This window comes from Oncorhynchus mykiss, chromosome 11, assembly GCF_057628025.1.
Source record: "Oncorhynchus mykiss isolate SJ-2025 chromosome 11, ASM5762802v1, whole genome shotgun sequence".
NCBI classification, from domain to species: Eukaryota; Metazoa; Chordata; class Actinopteri; order Salmoniformes; family Salmonidae; genus Oncorhynchus; species Oncorhynchus mykiss.
This window is the reverse complement of record NC_143032.1, coordinates 70080459-70095604: the sequence shown is the minus strand read 5'-3', so window position 1 is coordinate 70095604 and position 15146 is coordinate 70080459.

Below are 15146 nucleotides of genomic sequence, written 5' to 3'. Positions count from 1 at the left end.
TGGGATTCGAAATGGACAGTGATCTAACTATTAACTTGACTTTCGAAGACTTTAGATAGGCAGGGCAGGATGGATATAGGCCTATAACAGTTTGGGTCTAGGGTGTCACCCCCTTTGAAGAGGAGGATGACCACGGTAGCTTTCCAATCTTTAGGGATCTCGGCCAATACGAAACAGAGGTTGAACAGGCTGTTAAAAGGAGTTGCAACAATCGTGGCGGATAGTTTTAGAAAGAGAGGGTCCAGATTGTGTAGCCCAGCTGAGTTGTACGGGTCCAGGTTTTGCAGCTCTTTCAGAACATCCGCTGTCTGGATTTGGGTGAAGGAGAAGCTGGGGAAGCTGTTGGCCTGGGTTGGAGTAGCCAGGAGGAAGGCATGGCCAGCCGTTGAGAAATGCTTCTTGAAATGTTCGATTATCATGGATTTATCAGTGGTGACCGTGTTACCGTGTTACGTAGCCTCAGTGCATTGGGCAGCTGGGAGGAGGTGCTCTTGTTCTCCATGGACTTTACAGTGTCCCAAAACCTTTTGGAGTTAAAGCTACAGGATGCGAATTTCTGCTTGTAAAAGCTAGCATTTGCTCTCCTGACTGACTGGGTGTATTGGTTCCTGACTTCCCTGAACAGTTGCATATGGCGGGGACTATTCGATGCTATTGCAGTCCGCCACAGGATGTTTTTGTGCTGGTTAAGGGCAGTCAGGTCTGGAGTGAACCAAGGGCTATATCTATTCTTAGTTCTGCATTTTTTGAACGGGGCATGCTTATCTAAGATGGTGAGGAAATCACTTTTAAAGAATGACCAGGCATCCTCGACTGACGGGATGAGGTCAATATCCCTCCAGGATACCCGGGCCAGTTCAATTAGAAAGGCCTGCTTGCAGAAGTGTTTTAGGGAGCGTTTGACAGTGATGAGGGGTGGTCGAATATATACAGGGGGGTACTGCTACAGAGTCAATATGCGGGGGCACCAGTTAGTTGAGGTAATTGAGGTAATATGTACATGTAGGTAGAGTTATTAAAGTGGCCATGCATAGATAATAACAGAGTAGCAGCGGCGTAAAAGAGGAGGGGGGGGGGGGGGGGGGGGGCAATGCAAATAGTACAAGTCCGGTACCGCTTGCCGTGTGGTAGCAGAGAGAACAGTCTATGACTAGGGTGGCTGGAGTCTTTGACACCGCCTGGTATAGAGGTCCTGGATGGCAGGAAGCTTGGCCGCAGTGATGTACTGGGCCGTATGCTCTACCATATGTAGTGCCTTGCGGTTGGAGGCCGATCAGTTGCCATACCAGGCAGTGATGCAACCAGTCAGGATGCTCTCAATGGTGCAGCTGTAGAACCTTTTGAGGATCTGAGGACCCATGTCAAATCTTTTCAGTCTCCTGAGAGGGAATAGGTTTTGTCATAACCTCTTCACGACTGTCTTGGTGTTCTTGGACCATGTTAGTTTGTTGGTGATGTGGACAGCAAGGAATGTGAAACTCTCAACCTGCTTCACTACAGCCCTGTCGATGAAAATGGGGGTGTGCTGGGTCCTCCTTTTCCTGTAGTCCACAATCATATATTTTGTCTTGATCACGTTGAGGGAGAGGTTGTTGTCCTGGCACCACACAGCCAGGTCTCTGACCACGAAACATCATCAAGACAACATCAGGTAGACTTATATACGTCAGCACTGTTTATGTGTGTTTGTATGTGTGTTTGTATGTGTGTTTGTATGTGTGTTTGTACGTGTGTTTGTATGTGTGTTTGTGTTTGGCAGCATCTGTCCTTCAGATTGAAGGTTGTACATACTTGAAGAACAAAGCAAACTTTGTTAGATTTTTCTTCTTCAGTTTCAAGGCTTTTATTTGGTGTGAAATTAATCACCATTTTGAGCTGCCATAGACAGAGACCTCAGTACTTCCACTCTGATCCACTCATATTTTACAAGCAAATCACAAAGCGGGATCTATCGCTGGTGCACCCAACCGCAGCATACAACAGTAAATTGTTCTTTAATATGATGCCCTAAAATGACAGGGAGGACACTTTTCAGAAAGGCATTAAAACACGGATCCAGAGTTTTGACCAAAGCCTTGTGGGATGGAGGGGAGCAGCCCCTGCACCAGTGTGAGGTATTTATGAGAGAGGGAGAGAATGAGAGAGAGAGATGGGGGGAGAGAAAGAGTAGAGAAAAAGTAGTGAGAAAGAGAGAGAGAGTAGAGAGAGTAGAGAGAAAGAGAGAGAAAGAGAGAGAGTAGAGAGAAAGAGAGAGTAGAGAGAAAGAGATAAGAGAAAGAGAGAGTAGAGAGAAAGAGAGAGTAGAGAGAAAGAGATAAGAGAAAGAGAGTAGAGAGAAAGAGAAAGAGTAGAGAGAAAGAGAGAGAGAGTCAGACAGACATTCACAGCAGCACAATGCTCATCTCAGCAGTTGTCCTGTCTGCTGGGGGTGAAGACCTGAAGTGCATTCCAAATGGGACCCTATTCCCTTTATAGTGCACTCATTTTGACCAAGACTCATAGTACCATTTGGGAAGTAGCCCTGAAAACTTGGCTGCAGCACCAACACTCTTATATTCTATTCAGCAGGTCTGTCTGTCTGAGCACTTGGCCTGAGGTGAGATGCTGGACGAGGCCTGAAAGCCAGTACACTGAACAAAGCAGTATATTTTGTAACACACAGAGGGGATGTGGAATCAGAACATTTGTTTCCCAAATGACACCCTAGTGCACTACTTTTTACAGGAGCATATTGTGCACTATAAAGGTGCCATTTGGGACACAGAACATAATTTTTGGAGGGTTTTGTTTGGCAATCTAATTGAGCCTGTGATGGGCTGTGGGGCTTTGCAGCATGATCCCACACAATAAACTGATCCCAAACAACTTCCGTGAACTTAAGCAAGCCACATAGAGGTAAAGCATAGCTTTCCTGCATCAATACGTTAAACCCTAATGATAACTGATATAGTGTGCTGTCAATCTATGGGCTCTGAAAACATCTTAACCCTCAACAGGATCAACACTGCATCAAATCAAAGTAGGGTGCCCAATTAAAAACGTGTATTTTGACCAATGGGTAAATGGTCCAAACCTCATGCACCTATCATAATCCATTTAAAAGTTCTTGAAGTTTTTACCCTTTTAGGATGGCCAAATTTAGGGCAACGAAATCAATGGAGGCCAGAGAAAAAAGTAGGCTGGATGCTGAGCAGGAATTAACTACTTGACAGGCTCACTTTCCCGTTGAACTCGTCATCTTTCTTTTATTAAATCCACAGGACATTAAACAATTAAAGGTAAGATAGATATCGATTTTAGACATGACATGTAGCATTCTCATATTTTAGCATACGCTTTTCATATTCATTTGAAGACGTGTCACAAAAACAAATGTATCACTGTAACATGCCAATGGAACAGTGAGTGTACCGCAAGCATTTTCAAAGCCTTGTACATTTAATTCAGCTCTTGTCATGCTAACCTAGATTTTTGCGAACTTTGAAGACGCCCATCACAATATGTAAAATGTATTAGGTTAGCAAATCCGTTTGTATATACTGTTGATGAAATGTTAGAGAAAGACCCCAGTGAATGATTCAGAACATGAATAATCAGATTTGTCTTGGTAAAGTGTATTTTATAACATAAGGATGTGACATTTCATCACTGAAGCATGTTCACACACTCTTGGCAGAATGGGTAGACAACCTACACAAAGAAAAATATATATATTTTTTTTAAATTCCAACTATTCCATACTTATGCATTGAACCAACCAACAAGGTTTTAGTATCATAGCAGTCACTGTTGTGTGACAGACAAGCACTGCAAGCTCCTTAATCCCATTGCATGGCAGACTGGGAACGCCTGCAAAGTCCATTAAAAAAGTCTATACATTGGCATGCTGGGAAAGTATCAGGGCTGAATGAATGGGAATGGTGGTCTACTTGTGTAGATTTCTGTCCTTCACTTCCACTGTGCGCCCCCCGGCAGGAACCATACAAAGAGCTCAGTGTCTAACTCTGTAGGTGTGAAAGAGAGGAACTAACGTGCTCCATACGTATATGTGCACTGAAATACACACACAGACATACACAAGATTATATGCGTGCTCGCACACACACACACACACACACACACACACACACACACACACACACACACACACACACACACACACACACACACACACACACACACACACACACACACACACACACACACAGAATTATGCGCACACACACCTACACACAGACACACACACACACACACACTTTACTGGCTACAACCTGGTATTATTAATAAACAAAGGAAAGGTAAAGTGAAGGAAAGGAAAGGTTATAGCTAGCTGCCATGCTTACAATCAGTCACATGTGTAGAACCCCAAACCACAGGTTTCTCTCTACAGATGGAGGCTGGGTCTGGGGAGTCTGGGTCTGGGAGCTGGTACTGGGGGCTCCAGTCAAGGTGCTGCCCTGTGAGTACTGAGCCAGGGTCTGTTTGAGGAGTGTTGGAGATTGGGTCCTCTGCTGGGTCTTATCCTCCATGATGACATGTCGTACAGACCAGATGGATCACCCAATGTCTCCTCTACGTCCTGTGTCAAATAACCCAGTGACTGGGTTAGTTTATTTCCAACCCCCCACCCCACCCTACCTGCCACCCACCACACCATACCCAAAACAATCACCTGCATTGTGAAAGCATTTATAAGAGTTAGCAATCTGCACTACAGCACAAAACCTGAAATATTATCCTCTGTTCTGTCACCGACGGACTCCTTCCTTCACTCCACACCCCATCCCGCCCCTGCCCACTCATCATATTGAGGGATTCAAAGGGAGAATTGATGGAGCACCAGCCTTTCCACCTCTATCCACCTCTACACCAGCAGCTCGTAGACACATTTCGACCGATCCCCTCTAGACCGACATATGGCTGTAATATACTGTCTGTCTGTGATGTGTGCATTGGCTCCCTAAAGCTATTATTGTATCAGCACTGCAGTAACCATTTATCCAACAAAAATCTAATAAACAGTTTGCGGGTGGCTGTGTGCCTTGTGTGTGTTTGTGTGTGTGCCGTGTGTGTCTTATTGGTTTTCTATCTTTGTGGGGACCAGAAGTCCTCACAAGTATAGTAAAACAAGGACATTTTGCCAGTCCCAACAAGGAAAAATGCTATTAAATGCCAATCCCTTCCCCAAACACTCTGGCCTAGAGGACAGTTAAAGCTCTCTAGTGGCCTGTACAGTCAATTACAATTACCGCAATGACCTGACAGCCTACAGAGCCTGCTGTAGGGATCACAGACAGTCTAAGAGAGGATTTATAAATGTCCCCTGCATTAACAGTGTGAAAGATCCATCTGAAGAACTGACATGCATCACAACTGACACCCTATTCCCCATCTAGTCCACTTTTGCACTACCAGACTACCAGAGTACCCCAAACCACAGGTGCACATCACTGACAACCTACCATAGTGCAAAACAGGGTGACATTTGGTCCCAGATGATTCCTACAGGAGCCCTCTCATTTGAACTAATATTATCTTTATTTAGCTAGGCAAGTCAGTTAAGAACAAATTCTTATTTTCAATGACGGACTAGGAACAGTGGGAACTGCCTGTTCAGGGGCAGGGGCAGAACGACAGATTTGTACCTTGTCAGCTCTAACCACTATGCTACCCTGCCGCCCCTAATGTTATAGATCAGGCATGCAACCAGAGAGCTTCTCTCAGAGCTTCTCTCCACATGTCCAGGTATTCAATGCTTTTGATGATCACAGTCGCTCAACAGGTTCATGGACTGTGGCTGTGATGAAGAGTGGTGGCAGCAATCATTTTCCATATGCATCCATACAGGTAAGAGAACTGGCTCTTCCCTTTAATCAAAATAAGGTTCTATATTTAGGTACGTGTGTGAATTAGGATGGGATGTGAGGAACAGCTATGTAAGAATGCTGCTCATCGACAACAGCTGAACACTATAGTGCCCTCCAAGCTCGTCACTAAGCTCAGGGCCCTGGGTCTGAACCCATCCCTGTGCAACTGGGTCCTGGACTTGCTGACGGGCATACCCCAGGTAGTGAAGCTAGGCAACAACACCTCCACTATGCTGATCCTCAACACAGGGACCACACAAAGAGACTCCCCCTGCAGTACTCCCTGTTCACCCATGCCTATTGTTTATGTTTTATTTAACCTTTATTTAAAAAGGCAAGTCAGTTAAGAACAAATTCTTATTTTCAATGACGGCCTAGGAACGGTGGGTTAACTGCCTCGTTCAGGGGCAGAACGACAGATTTTTACCTTGTCAGCTCGGGGGATTCAATCTTGCAACCTTACAGTTAACTAGTCCAACGTTCTAACCACCTGATTACATTGCACTCCACGAGGAGCCTGCCTGTTACGCGAATGCAGTAAGCCAAGGTAAGTTGCTAGCTAGCATTAAACTTATCTTGTAAAAAACAATCAATCAATCATAATCACTAGTTAACTACACATGGTTGATGATATTACTAGTTTATCTAGCTTGTCTTGTGTTGCATATAATCGATGCGGTGCGTATCGTTGCTCCAATGTGTACCTAACCATAAACATCAATGCCTTTCTTAAAATCAATACACAGAAGTATATATTTTTAAACTTTCATATTTAGCTAAAAGAAAGGTTAGCAGGCAATATTAACCAGGTGAAATTGTGTCACTTCGCTTGCGTTCATTGCACGCAGAGTCAGTGTATATGCAACAGTTGGGCCGCCTAATTTACCAGAATTTCACGTAATTATGACATAACATTGAAGGTTGTGCAATGTAACAGGAATATTTAGACTTATGGTGCCACCCGTTAGATAAAATACGAAACGGTTCCGTATTTCACTGAAAGAATAAACGTCTTGTTTTCGAGATGATTGTTTCCGGATTCAACCATATTAATGACCTAAGGCTCGTATTTCTGTGTGTTATTATGTTATAACTAAGTCTATGATTTGATAGAGCAGTCTGACTGAGTGGTGGTAGGCAGCAGCAGGCTCGTAAGCATTCATTCAAACAGCACTTCTGTGCGTTTTCCAGCAGCCCGTCACTGTGCTTCAAGCATTGCGCTGTTTGCAAATGTTTGACAACCCTGAGTGAGTAAATTATAGAAATACCTTTGTCAGTAACTAAAGATGTAAGTCTCTACAAGCTTTCCATGCCTGGATGATGCCACATTTGCCCATTGTTCTTTGAAAAAGTTTTTAAGCTCTGTCAAATTTGTTGTTGATCATTGCCTGACAACCATTTTCAGGCCTTGCCATAAATGTTCAAGTAGATTTAGAGTAGAAAGAGGAGTGGGAGGCCCCGGTGCACAACTGAGCAAGAGGACAAGTACATTACAGTGTCTAGTTTGAGAAACAGACGCCTCACAAGTCCTCAATTGGCAGCTTCATTAAATAGTACCCGCAAAACACCAGTCACAACGTCAACAGTGAAGAGGCGACTCTGGGATGCTTGCCTTCTAGGCAGAGTTGCAAAGAAAAAGCCATATCTTAGACTGGACAATGAAAAGAAAAGATTAAGATGGGCAAAGGAACACTGGACAGAAGAACTCTGCCTACAAGGCCAGCATCCCAGAGTCGCCTCTTCACTGTTGAACCCACAAATGCTGATTCTCCAGATACTCAACTAGTCTAAAGAAGGCCAGTTGCATTGGTTTGTTAATCAGGACAACAGTTTCCAGCTGTGCTAACATAATTCCAAAGGGTTTTCTAATGATCAATTAGTATTTTAATAAAATGATAAACTTGTATAGGCTAACACAACGTGCAATTGGAACACTGGAGTGATGGTTGCTGATAATGGGCCTCTATATGCCTATGTAGATATTCCATTAAAAATCAGCCGTTTCCAGCTACAATAGTCATTTACAACATTAACAATGTCTACACTGTATTTCTGATCAATTTTATGTTATTTTAATGGACAAGAAATTTGCTTTTCTTTCAAAAACAAGGACGTTTCTAAGTGACCCCAAACTTTTGAATGAAGTGTATATTTACCCCAAAAATATTTACCCCAAAAATACATTGATGGAAGCAACAATCTATCCACAATATTAAAGCTTATCCACCCCCTAAGAAAAACAAATAAAAAATAAAACATTTTTTTTTAAACAAGCGGTTCTGTGAAAATTGAATTAAATCAGAAGCCACTGCCAAATTTCTGGATTTGAGGTCAGAGTATTCTGCCTTGGGAAATCACGTTTTTAAGACACTGATGCCCTTTGCAACCACGCACATATGTGAGAGTGGATTCTCGGCCCTCACTAGCATGAAATCTTTCAAGCAATTTTCAATTTTCACAATTTTCGATGAACAAATAAGATTTTATATGTAAGATGGTTAAATAAAGATCAAAATTATTATTATTATATTATTTGTGCCCTAATCCTATAAGAGCTCTTTGTCACTTCCCTCAAGCCGGGTTGTGACAAAAATGTACACTCATTCTTATGTTGATTAAATGTATTGTATACTGTGTGTGTTTGTGGCAGGCTTACAATGATGGCAAAAAACAACATTTGAGAGTGCGCTGACCCTGGTGCTAGAGGGGGTACGCAGATGGAGGTTTAATGTTTGAAGGGGTACGGGACTATAAAAAGTTTGGGAACCACTGCTCTATGGCAACTGAGTTGGGAAGGATGCCTGTATCTTTGTAGTGACTGGGTGTATTGATACACCATCCAAAGTGTAATTCATAACTTCACCATGCTCAAACCATGCTACCAATAGGTGCCCTTCTTTGCGAGTCATTGGAAAACCTCCCTGGTCTTTCTGGTTGAATCTGTAAATTAAATGCACTGCTCGACTGAGGGACCTTACAGATAATTGTATGTGTGGGGTACAGAGATGAAATATTCATTCTAAAATCATTTTAAACTCTATAATTTCACACAGAGAGTCCATGCAACTTATTATGCAACTTGTTAAGCAAATGTTTTTCTCCTGAACTGCTTTATGCTTACCATAACAAAGGGGTGGAATACATATTGACTCAACATTTCAGCTTTTAATTTTTAATTAATTTGTACAATTTTGAAAAAAACACAATTCCACTTTCACATTATGGGTTATTGTGTGTAGGCCCATGACCCAAAAAAGTAAATGCAATCCATTTTCATTTGAGGCTGTAAAACGACAAAATGTGTAAAAAGTCTAGGGGTGTTAATACTTTCTGAAGGCACTGTTTTAATATTCCAGACATTGCTCATTCTAATTTCTTAATTCCTTTCTATTTATTTTTGGGATTTGCGTCTATAGTTTTGTAGTGTTAGATATTACTGTACTGTTGGAGATAGGAACACAAGCATTTCACTAGAGACACGATAACATCTACAAAATATAATGTATATTGTAATCTACTGTACTAATCTACATACACTGTGTACATTTTTGATACCGTATATAACAAAATCAGTGTAAGTGTTTGTACAAACAACCACACTCATTTTATTCTGTGTAGGTTAAATTGTTCTAGTGTAGTTGACGTGTGAAGGTGAATCTGATTCTGTGTATGACAATGAAACTGTGACTGAATCTCCCCACCAGTGACAACCAGTCATGCTGAGACAAATGACTAAGAGTCACTTAGTGCTGATCTAGGACCATTGTTACCTTTTAAATCATAATGACCAGGATTATAATGATAGAGGGGACCTGATCCTAGATCGGCACTTGTACTCTGCGATGCTTTAGTGTGGCATGTAGCCTGGCAAGTAGGAGTGTTGGGCCAGTAACCGAAAGGTTGCTGGACGAATCCCGAGCCGACAAGGTAAAATAAATAATAGTTCTGCCCCTGAGCAAGGCAACAACAACTGCTCCCCAGGGCCGGTGATGTCGATTAAGGCAGCCCCCATACCTCTCTGATTAAGAGGGGTTGGGTTAAATGCGGAAGACTGATTTTAGTTGAATGCATTCAGTTGCATAAATGACTAGGTATCCCCTTTCCCTTCTCTTTATGAAAACAGCCCCCGTCCTCTAGTTCATGATAATGACTTCCTCAGCGGAGTTCTATCAGGAGAGAAGCAGACTGGAGGAGGTTGAGACTCGTTTGTTTCGATGATGTGAGAGCAAATCCTACTTGACCTCCAGTTCGCAGCAGACAGACAAATGAGCACTATTTGAAATATTTTCAAATACTTTATCTGCGCTTGATTGAGCTTGCCTGGCTTAATGGACTTAGTCCCCAAACTGCAAGTCCCACCCATCTGGCACTGTAGAATGCTCAAAGTATTGAAATGCCCAAAGTATTTAAAAGATTTCAAATAGCATTTGAACCCAGATCTGCTGATTACATCTCAGAGCGGGACCCTTCCCAGTCATAACCACCACTACACTATGGCCTGATGGGATTCAACAGTGGATGTAATGACACTAAGCACTAGCTAGGCAGACTGGCAATGCCACCCTGCAGCCCTGCAGCCTCGTCTGACCCCCAAACACCATCACTTGCCCATTAACACAGAGTGGAGTGAAGGCTTTAACAGCCACTTGAAGCAAAGTGAACTGTATCTGTGTATGTGAGGCCAAGCATGCCATGTCAACACATTCATTCATCCTCTGGTGAGGAATGGAATAAGCTGTTGCTGCTGGCTGCTCAGTGCCTGGCTTGTCAGAATACATATTACCAACACACCATAAGTCAACAGTCTTAACTGAACAACGGTTAGAACCGTAAAAATGTGGTCCACCAGCCAGCCAGTCTCTCTCTCTCTGTCCAAAACTATACGCGATAGCAGTTGAGCCTGGGGACGAGGTTACCATCAAATAAATCTACAAAACACACAACAATTAAACTGCTGTGTTGACTTGGCTCAACAGCTATGAAACGTATATCTTTACTCTGGCCTGGCTTGAACTTCTACAAGATAATGTTGTTGGGTATGAAGCAGACAGTGGCATCAATACTGGACATGAGTGTTTCACTAATATCCTATTGCCTTGTAGTAAATCGAATGCATGTGTTCCAAATGGCACCCTATTCACCATGTAGAACACTACTTCTGATCATGGCCCATAGGGCTTTTGTAAGAAGTAGTGCACTATATTGGAAATAGGGTGGCATTTGAGACACAGACATACGGTGGCCGGGGCAAGCCTGCTGGCACAGTGACAGGCTAGGCTCTGTAGACCGCTGTACTGAGATGAGATGGCAGGCTGAATAATGCAGCCGTTTGTTCTGTAGAATGAAAAGTAGCTGGCACACACGCAAACACACGCACATACACACATACACACTAAAGGAACTGGCGCTCAGTCCGATGGCAGAGTGCCGTGCCAACCTCTCTCAGGGGGAAAAACATAGGTATAGGTCTGTATTCATAAATAGTCTCAGAGTAGTACGGCTCTAGGATCCGTTTTCCCCTTTTAGATCATAATGAATGATATTATATGGACAGGGAGACCTGGTACTCCTACTCTGAGATGCTTTATGAATATGGGCCCTGGATTGGAATAGGCACTGCTTTCATATCATATAACCAAACTGGCCAGGGGTGGAAGAGGAGAAACACATTTTGATGGTGGTGGTCCACAAAAGGTCATACATACAAAGTTACCAGCTGATAAAAAAAAAAAAAGATTTAAAAGGGGCCTGAATTTACTCTATTTCAATTATCCTCATGAAGTGGGTGTCTCGTGTGTGTGTGTGTGTGTGTGTGTGTGTGTGTGTGTGTGTGTGTGTGTGTGTGTGTGTGTGTGTGTGTGTGTGTGTGTGTGTGTGTATGTGTGTGTGTGTGTGTGTGTGTGTGTGTATGTGTGTGTGTGTGTGTGTGTGTGTGTGTGTGTGTGTGTGTATGTGTGTGTGTGTGTGTGTGTGTGTGTGTGTGTGTGTGTGTGTGTGTGTGTGTGTGTGTGTGTGTGTGTGTGTGTGTGTGTGTGTGTGTGTGTGTGTGTGTGTGTGTGCATGTGTTCGAACGTGGGAAGCGTTTGCAAAAATTGCCAAAGACTCGAGCCACCGAAGCAATAGACTTTTCACTCTGCTATCATCCTTCAAACAGTACCGGAATATTGGCTCTCGGACCAACAGGCTCCGAGACAACTACTACCCCCAAGCCATAAGACTGCTAAATAGTTAATGGTTTCCAAAACTATCTGCATTGGCCTTATCTTGCACTGGCTCAATGCCCACTCACAATACTATATTTACACACTATATACACACATTTACATACACTACATTTTCACACACACTAATAACACACACAAGCATACCAACAACACAAAGACACATACACGCACGCACGCACACACACACAAACACATATACACACACACTTTTACAGTCATCACATGCTGCTGCTACTCTGTTCTTCATTTTCCCCCACGGTGAGGAGGGGACTGTGGATCGGTCTCCGTCCGTCTGTTTGTTAGTCACACGCAATATCTCAGACAGCACTGGCCTGATTTTGACGGAACTTGGGTGAAGGATGTGTATTTCCATAGAGATATGGCATTTACAAATTTACACTGATTGTCCCAAGGCAGGAGTTTTAGTAATCAAATTGAATTTGTGTGTCACAGCAGAGAGGAAGTGGTGAAGGGAGAGAGATAACTAGGCACAAAACATGTCTTCCCGAGCAGGATTATATTTTTTTACCCAGCAACGAGTATTAGTATGTAGGCCAATGAGAGAGTCTTGAATTTGATTAACACACATTTGCATGGCTTATTTGCTATGTGTGTCTTATTTGATCAAACTGTACTGATAAGTAAGACACGTGACATCCCGTGATAACGCTTTCTATCAAAGTGCCTGTTGTTCACACCCGTATCTGCACTCTCATTGGCTAGAATTTTCCCACCTGATCTTGCCCCCTCCCGACTGCCTTCTAGTCTGCGTACCAGTTTCATTAGGTAACATTAAAATCCTTGCCATGGCCGAATAATGGCACATGACATGGAGTACAGGGAGTGGATTCGTTTAAGAGACTAGGCTAACTGCCTAGGCTAACACAATATCTCAAATGGCCCAAGCCCTTGCTTTACTTGTATTATTATCTATCCTGATTCCTAGTCACTTTACCCTGCCTTCTACCTCAAGTACGTCATACACCTGTGCATTGATGTGGTTCTGCTACTTGTCAATTGTTGTGTATTTCATTCATTGTATTATTATTTTTCATTTTATTATTTGTTTTTTTTTTGTTATTTGTTCGTTGGTGTTGGGAAGCAATCATTTCAGGGTTAAGTCTACACCCGTTGTATTCGGCACGTGTCAAATACAAATTTGATATGATTGATTTGTACTTTCAAACTGCCAAAACAGTACACTGTTGCAGTCACTCACCCTTCTAGATAACTTGAAACAGACTTAACCTGTCTTGTGCCTGAAAGTAGCCTAGATTAGCTAGCAAGCTACCCAACTTCTTTCGCCAATTAGCTTCAGCCAGTCATTGTGAACCTAAAGCTATGTTAGCAGATGTAAAATAAATGCCTGAGCAGGGACAGCTGAAACCGGAAGCATCCACTGATGGTGTCAATAAAATACACAATGTTAGTGGGACAATATATTCATGTTGAACATCTTTGAGTTGTCTCATTAAATTCGTTCAATATTTGTACATGAATTTCTACAATTTATTGTTCATTTGATGTTTTTAAGTCATTGAAATGTGGACATTGTTCCCGAGTGGCACAGCGGTCTAAGGCACTGCATCTCAGTGCTAGAGGCGTCACTACAAACCCTGGTTTGATTCCAGACTGTATCACAACCGGTCGTGATTGGGAGTCCCATCGAGCGGCATACAATTGGCCCAGTGTTGTCCGGGTTAGAGTTTGGCAGGGGAAGGCCGTCATTGTAAATAAGAATTTGTTCTTAACTGGCTTGCCTGGTTAAATAAATAAAAAATGGTGTAATTTTCTGATGGTCCCTAACTAGCCCCATAGGGATATTGAATGTCAAATTCACCATGGGCATTACAATCTGGTTGCTTGCAGCTGCGTTCCGAATTGATGATTAATTGGGTGCTGCCAGCTGTGGGCATGTGGGCAGAGTTGAAATTAACCGACCCTTCAATCCGTGACATACCATTTTTTCCCCTAATTATCTTGCAAATCTCAGTTTTGGAAGAGACTGACTTTATGACCAACAATATCCTATTTACACTTTGTAATCAATTACGGCATTAGAATAAATATTTCTGACTAATATTGATGCCAAACCAGAGAATTTGTTTATTGCCTTCAGTTGCTCTTTAATTGAGCTCAAGGAACTCGTCCTTACAGCTACAGCAGTACCTGTGACTCACACAACCCCCTGCTTGTGCCCATGGAAACCGGAGATTGAGAAAAACGCTGCGCAAGGTGATTTTTCCCTCCTTTCCTTTGTTTCCAAAAGCACTTGACTGTAGCAAGTTGAAGGCTATTTCAGTAGGTATTTAACTTAGCCCAGAGCAACTGGGGGCCAGATGAGTTCAGGCTGTGTAGTTATTTAGCTCAACCCAGAGGAACTGGGGGCCAGATGAGTTCAAGCTGTGCCAGATCCCCGTGCCAAGCAGCCATGGACTGGGGCCATTTGCATTTGCCGCGATTAGATAGCCGTCATGTGTCACGCAAAGAGGAGATAACTACTTTCTCTCCCTCTCTACACGTCTGTCAGTCTTGTCAGTCTGTCGTTTTCTCTCTCTCACAATCTCTCTCTCATACAATTGTGTTCTCTCTCTCTCGTTCTCTCACTCTCTCTCTCTCTCTTACTTTCTCTCTCTCCTCAATTGATTGACCAAGGTAAAGGACTGTAAGAAAATAGCGCTTTTTAAGGCTGAACAATTGAGGTGTCTTTTGAGTCGAGATCCACCATAAGCGTTGAGCAGGGAAAAACATACATAGACCAAAGAATATGTCAAAAAAATATCATATTGGCAGCAGAGAGAAAATGTTGCAGTTTTAAAACCGAATTTCCTGCAGTTCTAAACATCTTGCCATGGAGCTAAGAAAATAAGTTGCAGATTTTAAGCTAATTCCATACAATTCTACTCATTTTGACATGGCTAATGCTTTGTTGTTATGCTCAGATATTATCACAAAATCAATGGGAGTCTGATTGTCTAGTGTTGATTTTGTTGATTGCACAAGACGCATCTAATGATCATGCTGTTTAATCAGCTTTTTGATATGCCACACCTGT